Source organism: Leguminivora glycinivorella, chromosome 13 (assembly GCF_023078275.1).
Source record: "Leguminivora glycinivorella isolate SPB_JAAS2020 chromosome 13, LegGlyc_1.1, whole genome shotgun sequence".
Lineage (NCBI taxonomy): Eukaryota > Metazoa > Arthropoda > Insecta > Lepidoptera > Tortricidae > Leguminivora > Leguminivora glycinivorella.
The window spans coordinates 4299965-4317299 of NC_062983.1; the positions used below are offsets into that span (position 1 = coordinate 4299965).

General features: G+C 36.9%; 2 long non-coding RNA genes across 2 annotated transcripts; both read right to left on the reverse strand.

Moving 5' to 3' along the window:
• Window positions 1-4865: 4865 nt before the first annotated feature.
• Window positions 4866-6435, reverse strand: LOC125232660. Its single transcript, XR_007177771.1, has 2 exons — window positions 5534-6435; window positions 4866-5448 (listed from the first exon to the last, which is right to left on the reverse strand). It is a non-coding gene; the product is annotated as an uncharacterized LOC125232660 (long non-coding RNA).
• Window positions 6436-9530: 3095 nt separating this feature from the next.
• Window positions 9531-10763, reverse strand: LOC125232661. The gene is made up of 2 exons (XR_007177772.1): window positions 10199-10763; window positions 9531-10113 (listed from the first exon to the last, which is right to left on the reverse strand). It is a non-coding gene; the product is annotated as an uncharacterized LOC125232661 (long non-coding RNA).
• Window positions 10764-17335: the final 6572 nt, after the last annotated feature.

The following is a 17335-nucleotide window of genomic DNA, read 5'->3' on the forward strand; positions in this document are numbered from 1 at the left end:
AACAACAGATACACTGTTCTTAGAGTTTTACTTTATTTCTTTAGGATAAGATTCAGGTTAAGGAAAAAAGTAAAAACTGTAATCTGGGCATGGATCAATTAATTTATCAATCACATGAATTTCATCTATCAAGCTTACTGTTAATAGTTAGTCGAATTGATAAACTGCATTCGATAAGACTAAATTAGATTTGTAGCACACTGATCGGTGAGACAAGATTACAGGGTGTACCAAATATTTTTTTAACGGTTAATTCTTAGCTTGGTTTTCTTATTATTATTTTTGTTTATTAATTGTTATTAATTGTATGAGCTATCGGCTATAAAAACGAACAAAAGATGAGCACTCCCGTGCAAATAAAAGACACAGCGATATTGATAGTTTGCCGCCGGGCGAGTAAAGTAAGTGTCTCTTCTATTTACAGGGGAATGATTATCTTTTGTTCGTTTATATAGCCGATAGCTAATTTACTAGCTCGCGGTGGGACCAGTGCCTTAGACTAGGGACGTCATGCTCCACGGCAGCGCCACCTTAGCTTTGATGAACATAAACATATGGAAAAATATCTATATAAAGTCTATAAAATTCTAGACTAGTTGAAAAAAATTCTATGTATCTAGTTTCGTCGTGAGCTCTTATACATTGTGGCGCTGCTGTAGAGCATACTCCACAGCAGCGCCACCATAAAATATCAATTACTGCATATGGTACAGGCACATATATGGCTTCAAATAATTCTATAACAATTCTATATTGACCTAGCTTACAAAATCCCGACTCAGTAACCGTAAGCACTAGAAAGCTGAAATTTGGTACCAATATGTATATCAATCACGCCAACAAAGTGCAAAAATCAAAAATGGAAAAAAATGTTTTATTAGGGTACCCCCCCTACATGTAAAGTGGGGGCTGATTTTTTTTTTCATTCCAACCCCAACGTGTGATATATTGTTGGATAGGTATTTAAAAATGAATAAGGGTTTACTAAGATCGTTTTTTGATAATATTAATATTTTCGGAAATAATCGCTCCTAAAGGAAAAAAAAGTGCGTCCCCCCTCTAACTTTTGAACCATATGTTTAAAAAATATGAAAAAAATCACAAAAGTAGAACTTTATAAAGACTTTCTAGGAAAATTGTTTTGAACTTGATAGGTTCAGTAGTTTTTGAGAAAAATACGGAAAACTACGGAACCCTACACTGAGCGTGGCCCGACACGCTCTTGGCCGGTTTTTTTATACCACGTCGGTGGCAAACTAGGTATACGGCCCGCCTGATGGAAAGCGGTCACCGTAACCTATGGACACCTGCAACTCAAGGGGTGTCACATGCGCGTTGTCGACCTATTAGAAACTTATACACCCGTACCTACTTACTTTTTTATATTTTAACCAAACGCTCACACACACACACACACACACGCACGCACGCACGCACGCACGCACGCACGCACGCACGCACGCACGCACGCACGCACGCACGCACGCACGCACGCACGCACGCACGCACGCACGCACGCACGCACGCACGCACGCACGCACGCACGCACGCACGCACGCACGCACGCACGCACGCACGCACGCACGCACGCACGCACGCACGCACGCACGCACGCACGCACGCACGCACGCACGCACGCACGCACGCACGCACGCACGCACGCACGCACGCACGCACGCACGCACGCACGCACGCACGCACGCACGCACGCACGCACGCACGCACGCACGCACGCACGCACGCACGCACACACACACACACACACACACACACACACACACACACACACACACACACACACACACACACACACACACACACATACACACACACTCAGGTGTTTTTAATTTAATTTAATTACTTTTTTCTAAGGTACTGGCAGAATACCAGCGATGTGGCTTGCCACATCACAACGCTGAGCCAGCGCCTTTTGTACCACGACACATATGTTTCTTTATAATGTTGTTTCTTTTTTTCTTTGGTTATTTAAGTTAAGCGGTGTACTCACATTTCCTTTTTTCTTGTTTATTTTAAGCCTTTATATGTTGTGTTGTCCGTACAAATTACTTGAATATAAATACTTTAAAGTGCTTTTCTAATACAAACTATGATTCTTTGATTCTTTCTAATACTAACTATATGATTATTGTGATTAAGTGATCAACGAGTGTGTTGATAAATTGGAGACAATTGAAACTAAATCGTATAAAAGTGTAAATTCTAAGAAGATGTAAAAACATTACAGACTTTGGACTTCTGTGTTTTTCTGTTATTGCGAAACAGACTGTTTTAAAGTGTTATAAAGTGAAACCACAACGAAGACAGTGATTTTTATAGACTTTGCGATCGTTATATTAATATAAACAAAGCTTTTGTGTCATCGGAATAGTAACCAAGAATAGACGCCATCTAGTGTGGAAAGGCCGAACTACAACGTTTTAGACATTTGTGATAAGTTAACAAGCGAGGACTTAATCAACGTAAGAAGACTGCAAATTCAGCGCCATCTATCCCGGTAGGCGGAAACTGTTACGAGACTGTTGCTCCCAGTAAGACTTATCGGAAAACTAAACGAACTTACAAATAGATCGGCTCTCCAACAGAGGGCACTTAACTCAATCCTAAATAACAGTCATATCACAGAATATATAATAGTACAAGTACAGAAGGCTCACTCCTTTGATGTTCACAAAACGCCGCCATTCTAAATTCTTACCTACATTAACAAACGGACCGCACGCGTGCAGACGACATTGAATTCTATTGCGCCGCGCGAAGGTCGTCGCCACTGAATGGGCCGCGAACTCGCGGCCGCCGGCATGTACTTGTAGCGCGGCGAAAGGATCGCGGAGTGAGCCGCCCCTGGTCATATAGAAATCACAAAAATATGGAGGACATCATGAAGGAGTTAAAAAATATACAAAAAGAATTAACTGAACAAAAAGCAACCATTCAAGAGAGTAGTAAAAGCGTAACAGATCAAGTAACCAAGAATATCAACGCTCTCTTGGACGATAAATTCAGTGTATGGGAACAAAAACATGAAAAACTCAAAGAAATAGTAGAAAATCAAGAAAAAAGGATATATTTTTTAGAAAAACAGGCAAGAAACAGAAATATTGTATTTTTTGGTATTGAAGAAACCGAGTCATCATACGAGACCCTAGAAAAAAACACTATTAAATGGATAAAACAATATTTTTCTATAGAATTAAACTATAATGACATACAAGAAGTCAAACGATTGGGAAAGAAAGGAGAAAAGCCAAGACCTTTAGTTGTAACTTTCTCAACATTAGGCCTAAAAATAAAAAATTTCAAGGAGAAAATTGCACTCAAAGATACTCTATACTACATGAAAGAAGATTACCCAAAATATGTTCTAGAGAAAAGAAAAGAGTTACAAAGTCAGCTGAAATTAGAAAGAGAAAGGGGAAACACAGCTATACTCAAATACGATAAGCTTATTATCACAAAAAACAACACAAAAAGAAAACTTCAAACATCACCCATCAACAATTACTCTTTCAAAGAAGCTACAAACTCTCAAGCTAATAAAAAGAACAAAATACAGACATCTGAATCATCAGTAAAGCGATCAAATAGCGTCAACAACGGAGTTGTAAAGCCAAGAATACTGAATTTCTTAGTTAATAAAAACATAGAGACAAATAACAGCCAAGAAAGTAATGATAGCAACGCATAGCAATTAATCCCCTCCTCCCCCTCACATACCATAAAGAAACATACAAACACAAGAAACATAAATCAACTTCCAAGCCGGTTGGTCACCGAGGAAGTTCACGACCAAAACCCTCCATGTCAACCGATATACGTATGCACATACAATGCAAGATCTCTCTTGTCTCATGAAAGGCTATTAGACTTTAAACAAGCCATTTCAAACATTAAGTATGACATTATTGGCTTATCTGAGATAAGAAGAATAGGTTACAACATTGAAGAAGATGATGAACACTTCTTTACTACTACTACTAAATCTAAATCGGTTCATTCGTTCGGGAGCTACGATGCCACAGACAGACACATACACAGACAGACTGACAAACGTACAGACAGACAGACACGTCAAACTTATCCCCCATCGTTTTTGCGTCGGGGGGTAAAAATCTAAACACTTTGCCGGAGGAAACACCAAATTCTGACATTTTGGGAAAAGTTGTCCAGCAGCAGCAGACATTTGAAAAAATCCTAAAGATTCAGTGGGCAAACTTTCACGAGGACTCACTAGATATCACGAAATTTTCAAGTTGCAGAACATCATCTTGAAAATTTGAAAAGTGGTAAAAATCACTCCATAAACAAAATATTTTTTTTTAAAAACCCCGACCGCGATATTGTAGACCGATTTTTATAAAACATGGCTAAGAACAGTCCCGACTAACTCAGCTTTCAGACAAAAAACCAGCCAAGAGCGAGTCGGACTCGCCCACCGAGGGTTCCGTACAAACTTTCAATGGTAAAAATAATCATTACTCATACTCATATTCATTTATTTGTAACGCCATTTTACACGTCAAGATTTGATTTAAAAAAATATTATTCATACAACAATAATACTTAGAGAATAATTAGACAGAAGATTGAAATTACAAAAAGTTAGGCAATATTCACATAAAAAATGCACAAAAATATTTTTCTAATTAGGTAATAAAAAAATTGTCATAAGTGTAGAACTGTAACGGTGGTGTATTTGGTGGGGGGTAAATAAAATGGAATGGAAAGCTCCGGCTAGTTCAAAGTAAATACACCCACGTTAGCACAAAATTTATAATAAAACAAAAGCTAAATGGTGTCTCTATACTTGCTGGAGGAAAGCTAGAGGAGAAACAAATTAAACAATATCACATTTTATATATTTATTATACCAAAATCTTGCCTTACAGATAGGTTTAAGTTAATGTTTCCAAAATACTAAATTTGACACCATATATGAAATAAGAACTACGCTCAGTGGTAAAGCTGGGCCGCTTTAAGAGGGTCCAGGAAAAGGTTTCTTACAACCATTTATTCTACAAAAACTAAATATGAATTTACCTAAAGTTATGCACCAGAATTCTCAAAATAAATGAAATCAGAAATTACTTTACACAGAAATTAAAAACCTGAATTACACAGCATTACCGGCAGGAAACGGGCAGGAGACACACCTTGTCAGGGATGAGCCGGCTGCTCCCCGGACTCCGGTGCTGACGCCCCCTCGCCACGTGGACAGGGCTGACCCTTCCATACGAAAACAAGGTCCAAAGACACCTTGCGCCAGTAAGCCAAAGAAGTTTCCTTGCACATCAAAATTGCAAAAGTTCTTGTTAAATTCTTTACTTCTGCAATTCTCTAATTCTTTACTTCTTCCCGACTCCGGAGACCTGCAGACTGCAGACCGAGGATCTCCAAGGAGCACTCCCACCCTTAGCATGTTTCTGCCAGCTGGAAATAAACCAATTTATGGTTAAGAATCTCTCCACGTTTCACGCCATGGAAATATCAAAAGCTCACAAAGAAATCTACTTACTCAGACTGACAGAACGCACCACACAAAATATGGAACGCCACGGCAGCACGTGGCATGCCGGGCTCCAGGCCCTTATACGGCCGTCCGATCACTATACAAGAGGATCTCGTCACAGAAAGAACGGCGCACTGAATGATCTCGAATTTAAAGGACCCAAAACAAAAGCCGGGTGGCAAACGAATAAACAATAAAATACTCTAATTCATTAAATGAAAATTACTCCAGTTTCTGTATCAGACCTTGAAGTAAACAAAACCTAACAAATATCATTCCAGAACAGCCTTAAAAAACCTATGATAACATTTGTTATCATGTCTCTAAAATATTATATTTTCCAAAAATCAATACTTAAAGTATATCAAAACTATACAAAGTTTTCCTGGAATGACAGCCAAAATACCTACAATTTCGAATAATACTTGTTGTATGGCAACCCTACAACAGATAAACATAAATATGTGCATTTGAAGTGCAACAGATAATGCAATGAACGAGAAGGAAGTGTTTCATTCAAAAATTAAATCTATCCAAAATATTTAATTACGACTATCAAAAAATCTGCTACGTTACAATACCCCCCTTCCCGATTTAAGGTTCAACGTAGGTGAACCGCTCGCTGTCCTCAGCGACTTTCATAAAAAAAAACAAAATCTGAAGGCAAGAAAACTAAACCTACCAAAAAAATATCAGAATCAAAAAAACCTGACGCAAGTTCGAGACTGTAAAATCTCAAAAAAAAATCCCCCAATATCTACAAAATTATACCAAAAGGTATTTAAAAACAAGCAAACTACTGTTTGACCACAAAAAAAAAATATTAAAAAAAAATCTCGAACCCGCGTCAACCCTCGGAGGGTGAAAAAAACTATGCGGCCAACTGCGCTGCATATAGAAAAAAACCTCCGCTAATTTCCAAAACAGTAAACCAACCGTTTTGGCCTTCTCAGTGCAACTTGCAATAAAGCTTGTTGTGCTGAGAAAGCCAAAAAACCAACCGCCAGGACCGATGTTCAGCATTCCAAGAAAAAAACTCAGCTAGACCGGGCGAAACCAAAGTTATAGGCTTCCGACTATAACTTCCAAAACCAAACCAAAATCATTGTTACAGCCCTACAGGTTGACGACACCTGCTTGTCTCAACCCTTCAGGTGAACAAACTAAAAAAAAACAAACTGAACCAAAAAAACTATGCCTGGTTGAATTGGCCACACCAATCTGTGCCAACTCTCCCTCAAAATACCAAAAAAAATTAAATACGTTGACGACGAGACCCCAAAATCTAAAAAAATTCAAAGTTGCACTCAACCCCCAACAGTAGGTGAGGTTCTCACCTAACCCTGGCAAAAAAATAAATCAAAACCAAAACCATACCTACAACCATTTGGCTGAAGCTAAACAAAAAAATATAAAACAATTTCATGTCTGTAGTAAACTCAAAAAAAATTCAAAACAATTGCATGTCTGTAGTAGGCTAAACAAAACATTACCCTTCTTCCTACGAAGTCGAGTAAAGACGTGGCAACAAACTCCGTGTGTCGTTCCAACGCCGAAAAATGGCCGTTGAACCCGCCAGCACGATAATCACAAAAAGGTACCACCAAATCGGTGTACCGCGGTCGATATGGCCCAAAAATGAGAGCCCGAAACAAAAAAAACAGCCCCTGAAAATGGGTGACTGCTGGCTCTCCACACCAAACCGACCAAACTGCGTAGCCACAAATACGCAAAAATGCACAAACCGTGCTCGGGTGTGGTAAGCACCCGATACCCACCTACTACAGAACACCCAATTTGGCCATGTTAAGGACCGCTCAAACCTAAAAGTGAGCCAGGTTGTGTCGCCCCTAACATACATCACGCATATAAAGTGTTCATACATCATATCTGCCGTGTTTACCATACCTCACGCATTCATACCTTCCATGCCTCTCTCATACCAAAAAAATCGTAGTGGAAGCAGTCACATTCTGTCCACCACTTTCCGAACACGAGTCGTGATTGAATATTCTACCATTAATATCCAACACTCTTCACGAACAACCGCGAAAACGAAACGTAATTGAGTAGGGGAGGGCTTAACCTCATTAAAAAAACCTACCAAAAACTTATGTTCACAACCAAAACATGCCATAACAAAAACCGAAATAACCAAAAAAGAAACAATTTAAAATTGCCAACCAAAACTAAAACCGAACCAATATTTTACTTAAACGAGTTTAAGTTACAAAAATAATTCAAAAAATGTTTTGAAATACCCAGGGTTGAGTGCCAAAAAAACCTTATTACTGTATTGAATTTAAGTAATTACAATACTAAAAAACCGAAAAGAATTGTACAATTACCAATAAAATTGTTACAATTTGTTGCACAATCTGAGTCGCAACCAAAATATATGCGCGTTTCCGAACGCACCCTAAAAAAACTTGTCTGTCAAGTGTCAACGTCAACCAAAATAAGTTTGAAAAACTACCGTGCTACGGTGCTAAATGAGCAAAAAAATTAAATATCGTAGCACTTCGTTCCGAAAATAGACTAAAATACTTTAAAATATGCAAGGAAACATTTATTGTTGCAACCGAAATGAAATTCAACGAAAATCTAAATAAAAAGGCAACAATTTCTATGTTGATCAACAACACGAAACAAAGTGAAACAAAACTAAAAAAATTCAGGTAAGTACTAAAAAAAATGAGCAAAGGAGGCATACTTTACGCTATGGCTCCTCTCTCATAACAAAATAAACGCTAAATGTTGTTGCAAGTTGTAACAAAATAACCAAACTAACCTGTATTGCATACTTCTAAATTAAAATGAAATTGTTACAGATTTCTACTAAATGCTGAATTTGGATACATAAACCACGAAACAAAACCAACAAAAGGATCCAGCCATGCCCACTACTGGACACCGGATCACAGGAAGTGTGTAAAATTGAAAATTTATCCTGTAAACTGTCATCGGAACTAACAGCGCAAACACGCTGGAGAAGAATATCTTCATTTCTAAATTTAAATGACATCATAAAAGAAGCTTGCCGGACACTGCTGCCAGCTATCCCGAAGAATTCTGAAAAACAAAATAGTGGTGTCGCTTTCACCACATCACAACCTATGAAATTAAGTGCTGTGTTCTCTAATAAAATATACTGTGTTGAAAATTCTGGTGTTTGAAAGTGAAAAATTTAAAAGTATACTAACAAATACAGTTGTTTTCCTTAATAAAACTTAATCCGTAATAAACTATCATGTTTACTAGCTTAATCCATCAAAACAATTTCATTGCAGTGTAAAATAGTCAAAAGTAACAAATACTAAAAAAAAATCATTACTAAAATTGCAGTTCCAATAAACAGTTGGTCAAAATTATAAAACTAAAAAGTTACCGAACAAAATTCAAACAAATATCAATTTCATAAACTATTTTCTAATTGAAATGTTGACTACACACTATTTTTCCAAAAAGAAATACTAAAATGCTAAAGCATACGAAAAACCAGACTAAATAAGTCCAAAATAGTATCCAAAATTATTCAAAACAAACATGTGCTTTGATATTTGTTAAGTCAGCAAAATTTGTTAACCTCAAAATGTATCACACAAAATGTAACTCTTTTTCTAAAAATTATATGTCAAATGAACATAAAATAAAAACACAAAATGTATGCTAATACCAAAAAATACAATGCAACAAACATTTAACTTCAAAATAGTTACTAAAAGTTTCACAAAAGGTGAGACAAAAAAAATTAAAGTAATTTCTGGTGCATAACAAAATCTAGGCTTATCCTTCAGCAAGTCATTACTAAAAAATCAAAATTCCCAGGGCGCCAGTGTAACGGTGGTGTATTTGGTGGGGGGTAAATAAAATGGAATGGAAAGCTCCGGCTAGTTCAAAGTAAATACACCCACGTTAGCACAAAATTTATAATAAAACAAAAGCTAAATGGTGTCTCTATACTTGCTGGAGGAAAGCTAGAGGAGAAACAAATTAAACAATATCACATTTTATATATTTATTATACCAAAATCTTGCCTTACAGATAGGTTTAAGTTAATGTTTCCAAAATACTAAATTTGACACCATATATGAAATAAGAACTACGCTCAGTGGTAAAGCTGGGCCGCTTTAAGAGGGTCCAGGAAAAGGTTTCTTACAACCATTTATTCTACAAAAACTAAATATGAATTTACCTAAAGTTATGCACCAGAATTCTCAAAATAAATGAAATCAGAAATTACTTTACACAGAAATTAAAAACCTGAATTACACAGCATTACCGGCAGGAAACGGGCAGGAGACACACCTTGTCAGGGATGAGCCGGCTGCTCCCCGGACTCCGGTGCTGACGCCCCCTCGCCACGTGGACAGGGCTGACCCTTCCATACGAAAACAAGGTCCAAAGACACCTTGCGCCAGTAAGCCAAAGAAGTTTCCTTGCACATCAAAATTGCAAAAGTTCTTGTTAAATTCTTTACTTCTGCAATTCTCTAATTCTTTACTTCTTCCCGACTCCGGAGACCTGCAGACTGCAGACCGAGGATCTCCAAGGAGCACTCCCACCCTTAGCATGTTTCTGCCAGCTGGAAATAAACCAATTTATGGTTAAGAATCTCTCCACGTTTCACGCCATGGAAATATCAAAAGCTCACAAAGAAATCTACTTACTCAGACTGACAGAACGCACCACACAAAATATGGAACGCCACGGCAGCACGTGGCATGCCGGGCTCCAGGCCCTTATACGGCCGTCCGATCACTATACAAGAGGATCTCGTCACAGAAAGAACGGCGCACTGAATGATCTCGAATTTAAAGGACCCAAAACAAAAGCCGGGTGGCAAACGAATAAAAAATAAAATACTCTAATTCATTAAATGAAAATTACTCCAGTTTCTGTATCAGACCTTGAAGTAAACAAAACCTAACAAATATCATTCCAGAACAGCCTTAAAAAACCTATGATAACATTTGTTATCATGTCTCTAAAATATTATATTTTCCAAAAATCAATACTTAAAGTATATCAAAACTATACAAAGTTTTCCTGGAATGACAGCCAAAATACCTACAATTTCGAATAATACTTGTTGTATGGCAACCCTACAACAGATAAACATAAATATGTGCATTTGAAGTGCAACAGATAATGCAATGAACGAGAAGGAAGTGTTTCATTCAAAAATTAAATCTATCCAAAATATTTAATTACGACTATCAAAAAATCTGCTACGTTACAGAACGGGTGCTCGACCAGCCAAATTTTTAAGCGATACTTAAAGTTCGACACACTAGGCGCTTCAACCACATATTGCGGCAATTTATTTTTCCCCTCACTAGCTCGGAAACACGTGTTTTGTCCTTCAATACCAGCGGGTAAAAACGCATTTTATCCACGAGTGGATAAAGTAATTAGACCTTGAATATAGTCATTTTTTATGCTTTAAATTTAATAAAAGTGAGTGAATCTAGTGATGACGATGATTTAACACCTGTGGAACTACTGGAAGCAGTGATAAACGCGCTTTTTGCGTTGTACTTTCCTCGCTATAGTGAGGGGAAAAGTTTTGTGTTACACTCGGGTGCAAATGTATTTTACTTCTCGTGTGTTAAAAAACTCGCAAGTTCAGGAGTCTATTCTCGAACCACTCGCTTCGCTCGTGGTTCAACTATAGAATCCTTTCACTTGCTCGTTTTTCAATTCCACACTCGCCGTTAAAATACAACTTTGGACCCTTGTATAACAAATAACTAATAGACGGCAGGGTCCATCACATGTGTTAATTTGTTGGATTTCGCCAATTTACGGTCGATACCTACTATAACTTTCCGGCATTTCGAGTGTTGTACTTGGAACACATGTTGTTCGTTTTGTCACAGAATACATAATAGTACAAGTACAGAAGGCTCACTCCTTTGATGTTCACAAAATGCCGCCATTCTAAATTCTTACCTACATTAACAAACGGACCGCACGCGAGCAGCCAACATTGAATTTTATTGCGCCGGCGAAGGTCGTAGCAAATGAATGGGCCGCGAACTCACGGCCGCTGACATGTACACTGACATAACTCTAATACTAAATTGAATATACTCTAAGGCCGTTTTCACATTATCCGATCCGATATCGGATGTCGAACCGACATCCTACATCCGATAAATGCTTCCGATAATGTCGGATGTAGGTCCGATAAAACGCATTGTTCCAAATCAATGAAGTATGATTTTGTATCAAAAAATATTTAAAAAATAATTTATATTTAATAATTATAAGCACTATATTCCAAATATTATATTGTAAAATTAAAATAACGAACATAAAAAATATTCAGTGTCAGGCAAAATAAATAATTTTACATTCAACTATATAAATATATATATTATTATATAGAGTGTGGCTATTGAAATATTGCCCCAACTTTTGGCGGGAAATTCAAAAAATCTAGGGCTGGTCACACTTGGTATAGTAGGAGATATAGTTTTGATACTAGAAAATATTTTTGTTTTCTGTGCACACTTATATTGAAAATCAATAGAAATTGCTAATATATGTACAGAAATTTGACAAAATCTGTTAGCATTTGACGTATTAACCTAAAAGTTTTACGATGGTTATTGGCATTTAAATATTAATAATTAACGTGTATTACAAGCAGTAATGGGGAATGCACTATCGACATTTTTGCCGCTCATGTATAGACATGTTTCACCAAGATATTTTTATATATATTTTATATTTTTATTGCTATATAAGCAGTGGTGGCCGAGTGGATATGACGCCCGACTTTCAATCCGGAGGTCGCGGGTTCAAATCCTGGCTCGTACCAATGAGTTTTTGGGAACTTACGTACGAAATATCATTTAATATGTACCACTATTTATGTGAAGTCTCCAACCCGCATTGGGCTAGCGTGGAGACTATATAGCCCGAACCGTCTCAGACATGAGAGGAGGCCTGTGCCCAGCAGTGGAACGTATGTAGGCTAAATTATATTATTTATTTTATTTTTTATATTTTTATATCAAATTACTACTGACCAGTCACTTCACTGATTTCTTCTAAATATTGGTTTTTCGTAAGTCGTTACGTTCCAATATTTTTATTTTATTAATGCTTTCCAGAGCTTCGAGTTTCTCCTTGTCTTTACACTCTTTTCCTGTTTATGAGATTTAAGTTTTATTATATTCACATACTTAATCAAAGTTAAAGGCAAATGTTAGAACTAGTACTTAAAGTATCAAAATATTAATAGAGCATCAACCTACTATATTGTTTACGACTTGTAAACATTGCAGTTTTTCATTATATGCCGCTTCACGTCGACTTCGCTCTTGGTTGTAATTATTTATTAGCTTAAACAGCAAATTGCGGACCTCGCTTGGTATCGTCATTGTTATAATATTTAAGATTTACCCTTAATAACCCGCGAACAATTTGAATAAGTGACATAAATTGACAGCAGACTTTTAGCCTTTTTTTTAAACCATAGACAATTGGTGATACCACAAGGAAATATCTGTCAACAATATTTGGCTAGCCAGACTCTATATATTCAATATTATATATTGTAAATAATATTGCTATACTTGTCAATAGTTGTCATGCTTTCTAAATTTATTTTTCTCACTGCACCCACATTCGCGAATTTCTGTTTGGCCCTATGGTTGACTGGTAGAGAATGCCTTAAGGCATTAAGTCCGCTATTTGTACTTTTTTCCAATTGTGCAATAAAGTTTAAATAAATAAATAAATAAATATATCTACTAAAATATGAAAAAACTAGTATCCGCAATTCGGACCGATGCATTACAACCTTTTTTATTTCAATGGAAATTGTCAACTAATTTGAATTTCGATCAATTAACAGCTGTTTAATAGACGCCATTTTTGTCACGCACACTACTACATACGTATACCTACATTATATTATTATACGCACACAAACAAATATTATCGGCCGACAACTGGCGGGGGGTCCGGCATGCCAAAAATAGTCGGAAGCGTCCTGCCGATATCGGCAGTTCGATGGTGCCTCGGACAAAAACTGTTGTAGGAGAGTGCCATCGGCATTAAATCCGCAATTTTTGCGTTTTATATCGTTTTTTAGTAATAATGATCTATTAAATACATAAATGAAGACCTGGAAGCGCATAAATCTTACATTTTACGTCCTTCCTACATCCGATATCGGATCGGATAATGTGAAAACGGCCTAAGGTAGAGCAGAGTCTAACTGGGGAAGTATACCTCCGCTTTACAAAAGACCGCAGTCAAGTAGCACTAGACCTTACTCATTGTTGTGTTCCTGCCAGTGAGTAAGGCAGCCAGAGCTCAACGAGGGTGCGGTATGCTGACAACGGAAGTAATTAGGACAATAGATTGTCCTTTGAGTCGTCGGCACCCAGGCCCCTTCTAAGTACAGATTTGTACAAGTTTCTAATGAGTCGAGTCGGCAACGCACATGTGCCACTCCTTGAGTGGCAGGCGTCCATAGGTTACAGTGACCGCTTTCCATCAGGCGGACCGTATGCCTGTTTGCCACCTACGTGGTACAAAAAAAACTCTCGACGAATTCACCTTAAACATTAAAAACTAAATCAAAATCGATTGATTCGTTCGGGAGCTTCATAGCCGTCAAACCTATTATTATTATAACACTCCGTCGTTTTTGCGTTGGTGGTTAAAAACAAGAAATCTCCTTCAAAACTATAATAAAACACAACTTTCTAAGAAAATTGGTCAAGTGCGAGTCGGATTTCGACATTTCCATACAAAAAGGTCATGAGCGCCTGACGACATGTAATGGCAACGTTCACTAAATTTCGTACTATAAAGATTTTGCGTATATTTTGGAAACTATAAGAGATAGAGCAAATAGACTTCAGATTTTGGTTGTCGGTGGCACAATTTTTTTGTTTTCGTATATATACACCTTTTTTTGGACCTATGTGGGCAATATTATGGTCAGTGAAGTTCGAAACGGTCTTAAGCGCCTCCTTTTTAGTAGGAACTTAAGTCATTTTGGAAAATGATTTTTTTTTAACAATTTCTAAAGCAAAACGAAACAGAAATTGATTTCTTTATACCTGTCCAACGCGCTTACACAATTTTAAGTCGTTTAGTAACTACTTGCAGCGGCAGTGAGTGAAATTCGTAATCTGAGTTTTTTCTCTTAAGTCCGACTTACGCTTGACTGTAGATTTCTAATAGGTTTTCCTGTAATCTACAGGTAGAGGGCTATCTCGTGTATTTTTTTGAAAATTTTACGCTAAGTAGTTTCGGAGATAAGGGGGGGGGGAATGGTCATTTTTTGCTTATTTTCTTAAATTACTTCTAAATTACCAAAATAAAAAATATAAAAAAAAATATTTCAGATGCTGATAAAATGCTATTTCATTTGATATGTAACACAATATAGTTTTAATAACTTTGATTTTTAATTTTCAATTTTACCCCCCAAAAGTGACCCCTGTGATTAAATTTCATTTAATTAAATTACATGTCCGTCTTTGGGCCACAGGTTTACATACGTGTGCCAAATTTCAAGTAAATCGGTCCAGTAGTTTCGGAGAAATCGGCTGTGACAGAGGGACAGACAGACACGCGAGTGATCCTATAAGGGTTCCGTTTTTCCTCTTTGAGGTACGGAACCCTAAAAAAAACTAAATCTAAATCGGTTCACCCGTTCGGGAGCTACGATGCCACAGACAGACACATACACAGACAGACGCGTTAAACGTATAACACCCTGTCGTTTTTGTGTCGGGGGTTAAAAATCTTAAAGATTCTGAGGGCAAACCTTCACGAGGATTCACTAGATATCACTAAAATATTCTGCAACTTGAAAATATGAAAGGTGGTAAAACATAAAACAAAACAACCTTCATAATCTTTTGATACAATTTCGTGAATATAAAGATAACCAATACAAATGCGCAACATACACGAGGATACGGCATCGGCAGACAGTGAGAAACGACCGGGGACCCACGTCACCCGACGCTCCTCGTGATTTGTAAATATGAATGAAATATGGATCAGGGAAAGGAAGGTTGGAGGCGCTGACGCGGTCGAATATTTTTAATATATCTACAGGCTAATGTCCTATATAATGCTGAGTATTTTTTACGGTCCTTCACCTTATAGGCTACTTACCTCCTAGTCAAATCAGCTTCTTTTTAAGACTGTATAACTTAATCCCTACCAATATGAGCCGTCCTATAAATATTAATTTATACCTCCTTATATGTTAGAACACATAGGATACTGTAAAAATATGTCCCGATTCATTTAGCAAAAAAAAAAAACTTTGTATGTTGTAATTGTGTACTTAGTTGTGTTCGTTGTAGTCTGTGTTTGTTTTAGATCAACGGGTTGGATGGATATTATACCGAACACGATCAAGTCTACCGTTAAATAAGTAAATATACTGGCAGTGTCTTATCCAACCTTGACATTGGCAGAATCATCAAGAATTTGATGGAGGCCATAACACAAAAATTGAATTGAATTGACTTGCTAATATGGAATTAATATAAACTTGAATTGAGTGACGTCACTGTCAATTCAGTTATTTTATATAATTCTACCTGACTTATTAAATAGAAATTCAATTTAAAAATAACTTCTGTCCATGTTTTTCTAATCATTATGCTTTAATTTGTGCATAGTTTAAAATGTTTTATCTTTAGAACAGTCAAGTTCCCCATTATGACATTTTTAATCAGTTAACCTGTGTCAATTGTCGGCCCTCGTGATTTGTAAATATGAATGAAATATGGATCAGGAAAGGAAGGTTTGAGGCGCTGACGTGGACGAATATTTTTAATATAAAATCTACACGGTAATGTCGTATGGAATATATTATTTTTTACAACTACTTAAACTCAATTTTAAAAGAACTTCTTATGAGATTTTTTAATCAGTTAACCTGCGTCACTTGCCGCTCCTCGTAATTTCTAAATATGAATCAGGGAAAGGTAGGTTTGAGGCGCTGACGTGGTCGAATATCCTTAATAATATTTACTAATATCATAAGTGGGAAAGTTCGTCTTTCACGGCGAAACTGGGGGACGATATGACGTGATTTTTTAAGTGGAGATAGTTGAAGGGATGGAGAGTGACGTAGGCTACTTTTTGACTCTTTCCAACCCCCCACTTCCCTAAAATGGGTAGATGTTTGTATGGAGCATTCCGCAATTTTTTAGTTTAACGCGAGTGAAGCTGTTTTTTAAATAATATAATGTAGATGGTGTCCTATTTGCTGACTAACGTATAGATTTATAGTGTCAACATACATACATTGGTAAGGAATTAGATACAACCAGGGAACAAATTAAATTATTTTATTGAATATTTCTTGATTTATTATTTTTTCAAGTAGTCACACTACTATATATAAATTATAAATTACACAAAAGAAAAAAAAAACTAGTGAGATTTGTCGTTTTTTCTTTCGTGTATATCTATTTCAATTTATAAGGAACTAGATGTTAAAGTCTTTATTTTCAAAGTCGTATTAAAACAGGATCATACCTGTTGCCACGTGTCTGGGGGTCGAGGGTCTTGGGCAGGTAGAGGAGAGAAAAGATGCTGCTCGATTCAGGTCTATATTCAAAAGTGAATGTACTTATTTTAATACTACAGTTTTAATGGATTAGCATGACAAATTATGTTTGATAATACCGCCATCTATCGGCGGTATTGGGAACTACAAGACTATCTTAATGACATATCGACTGGGAGCATGTGATCCGTGAGGTACAAGCCATCTAGAATTCAGACTAGTATGTTAAAGTAATCAT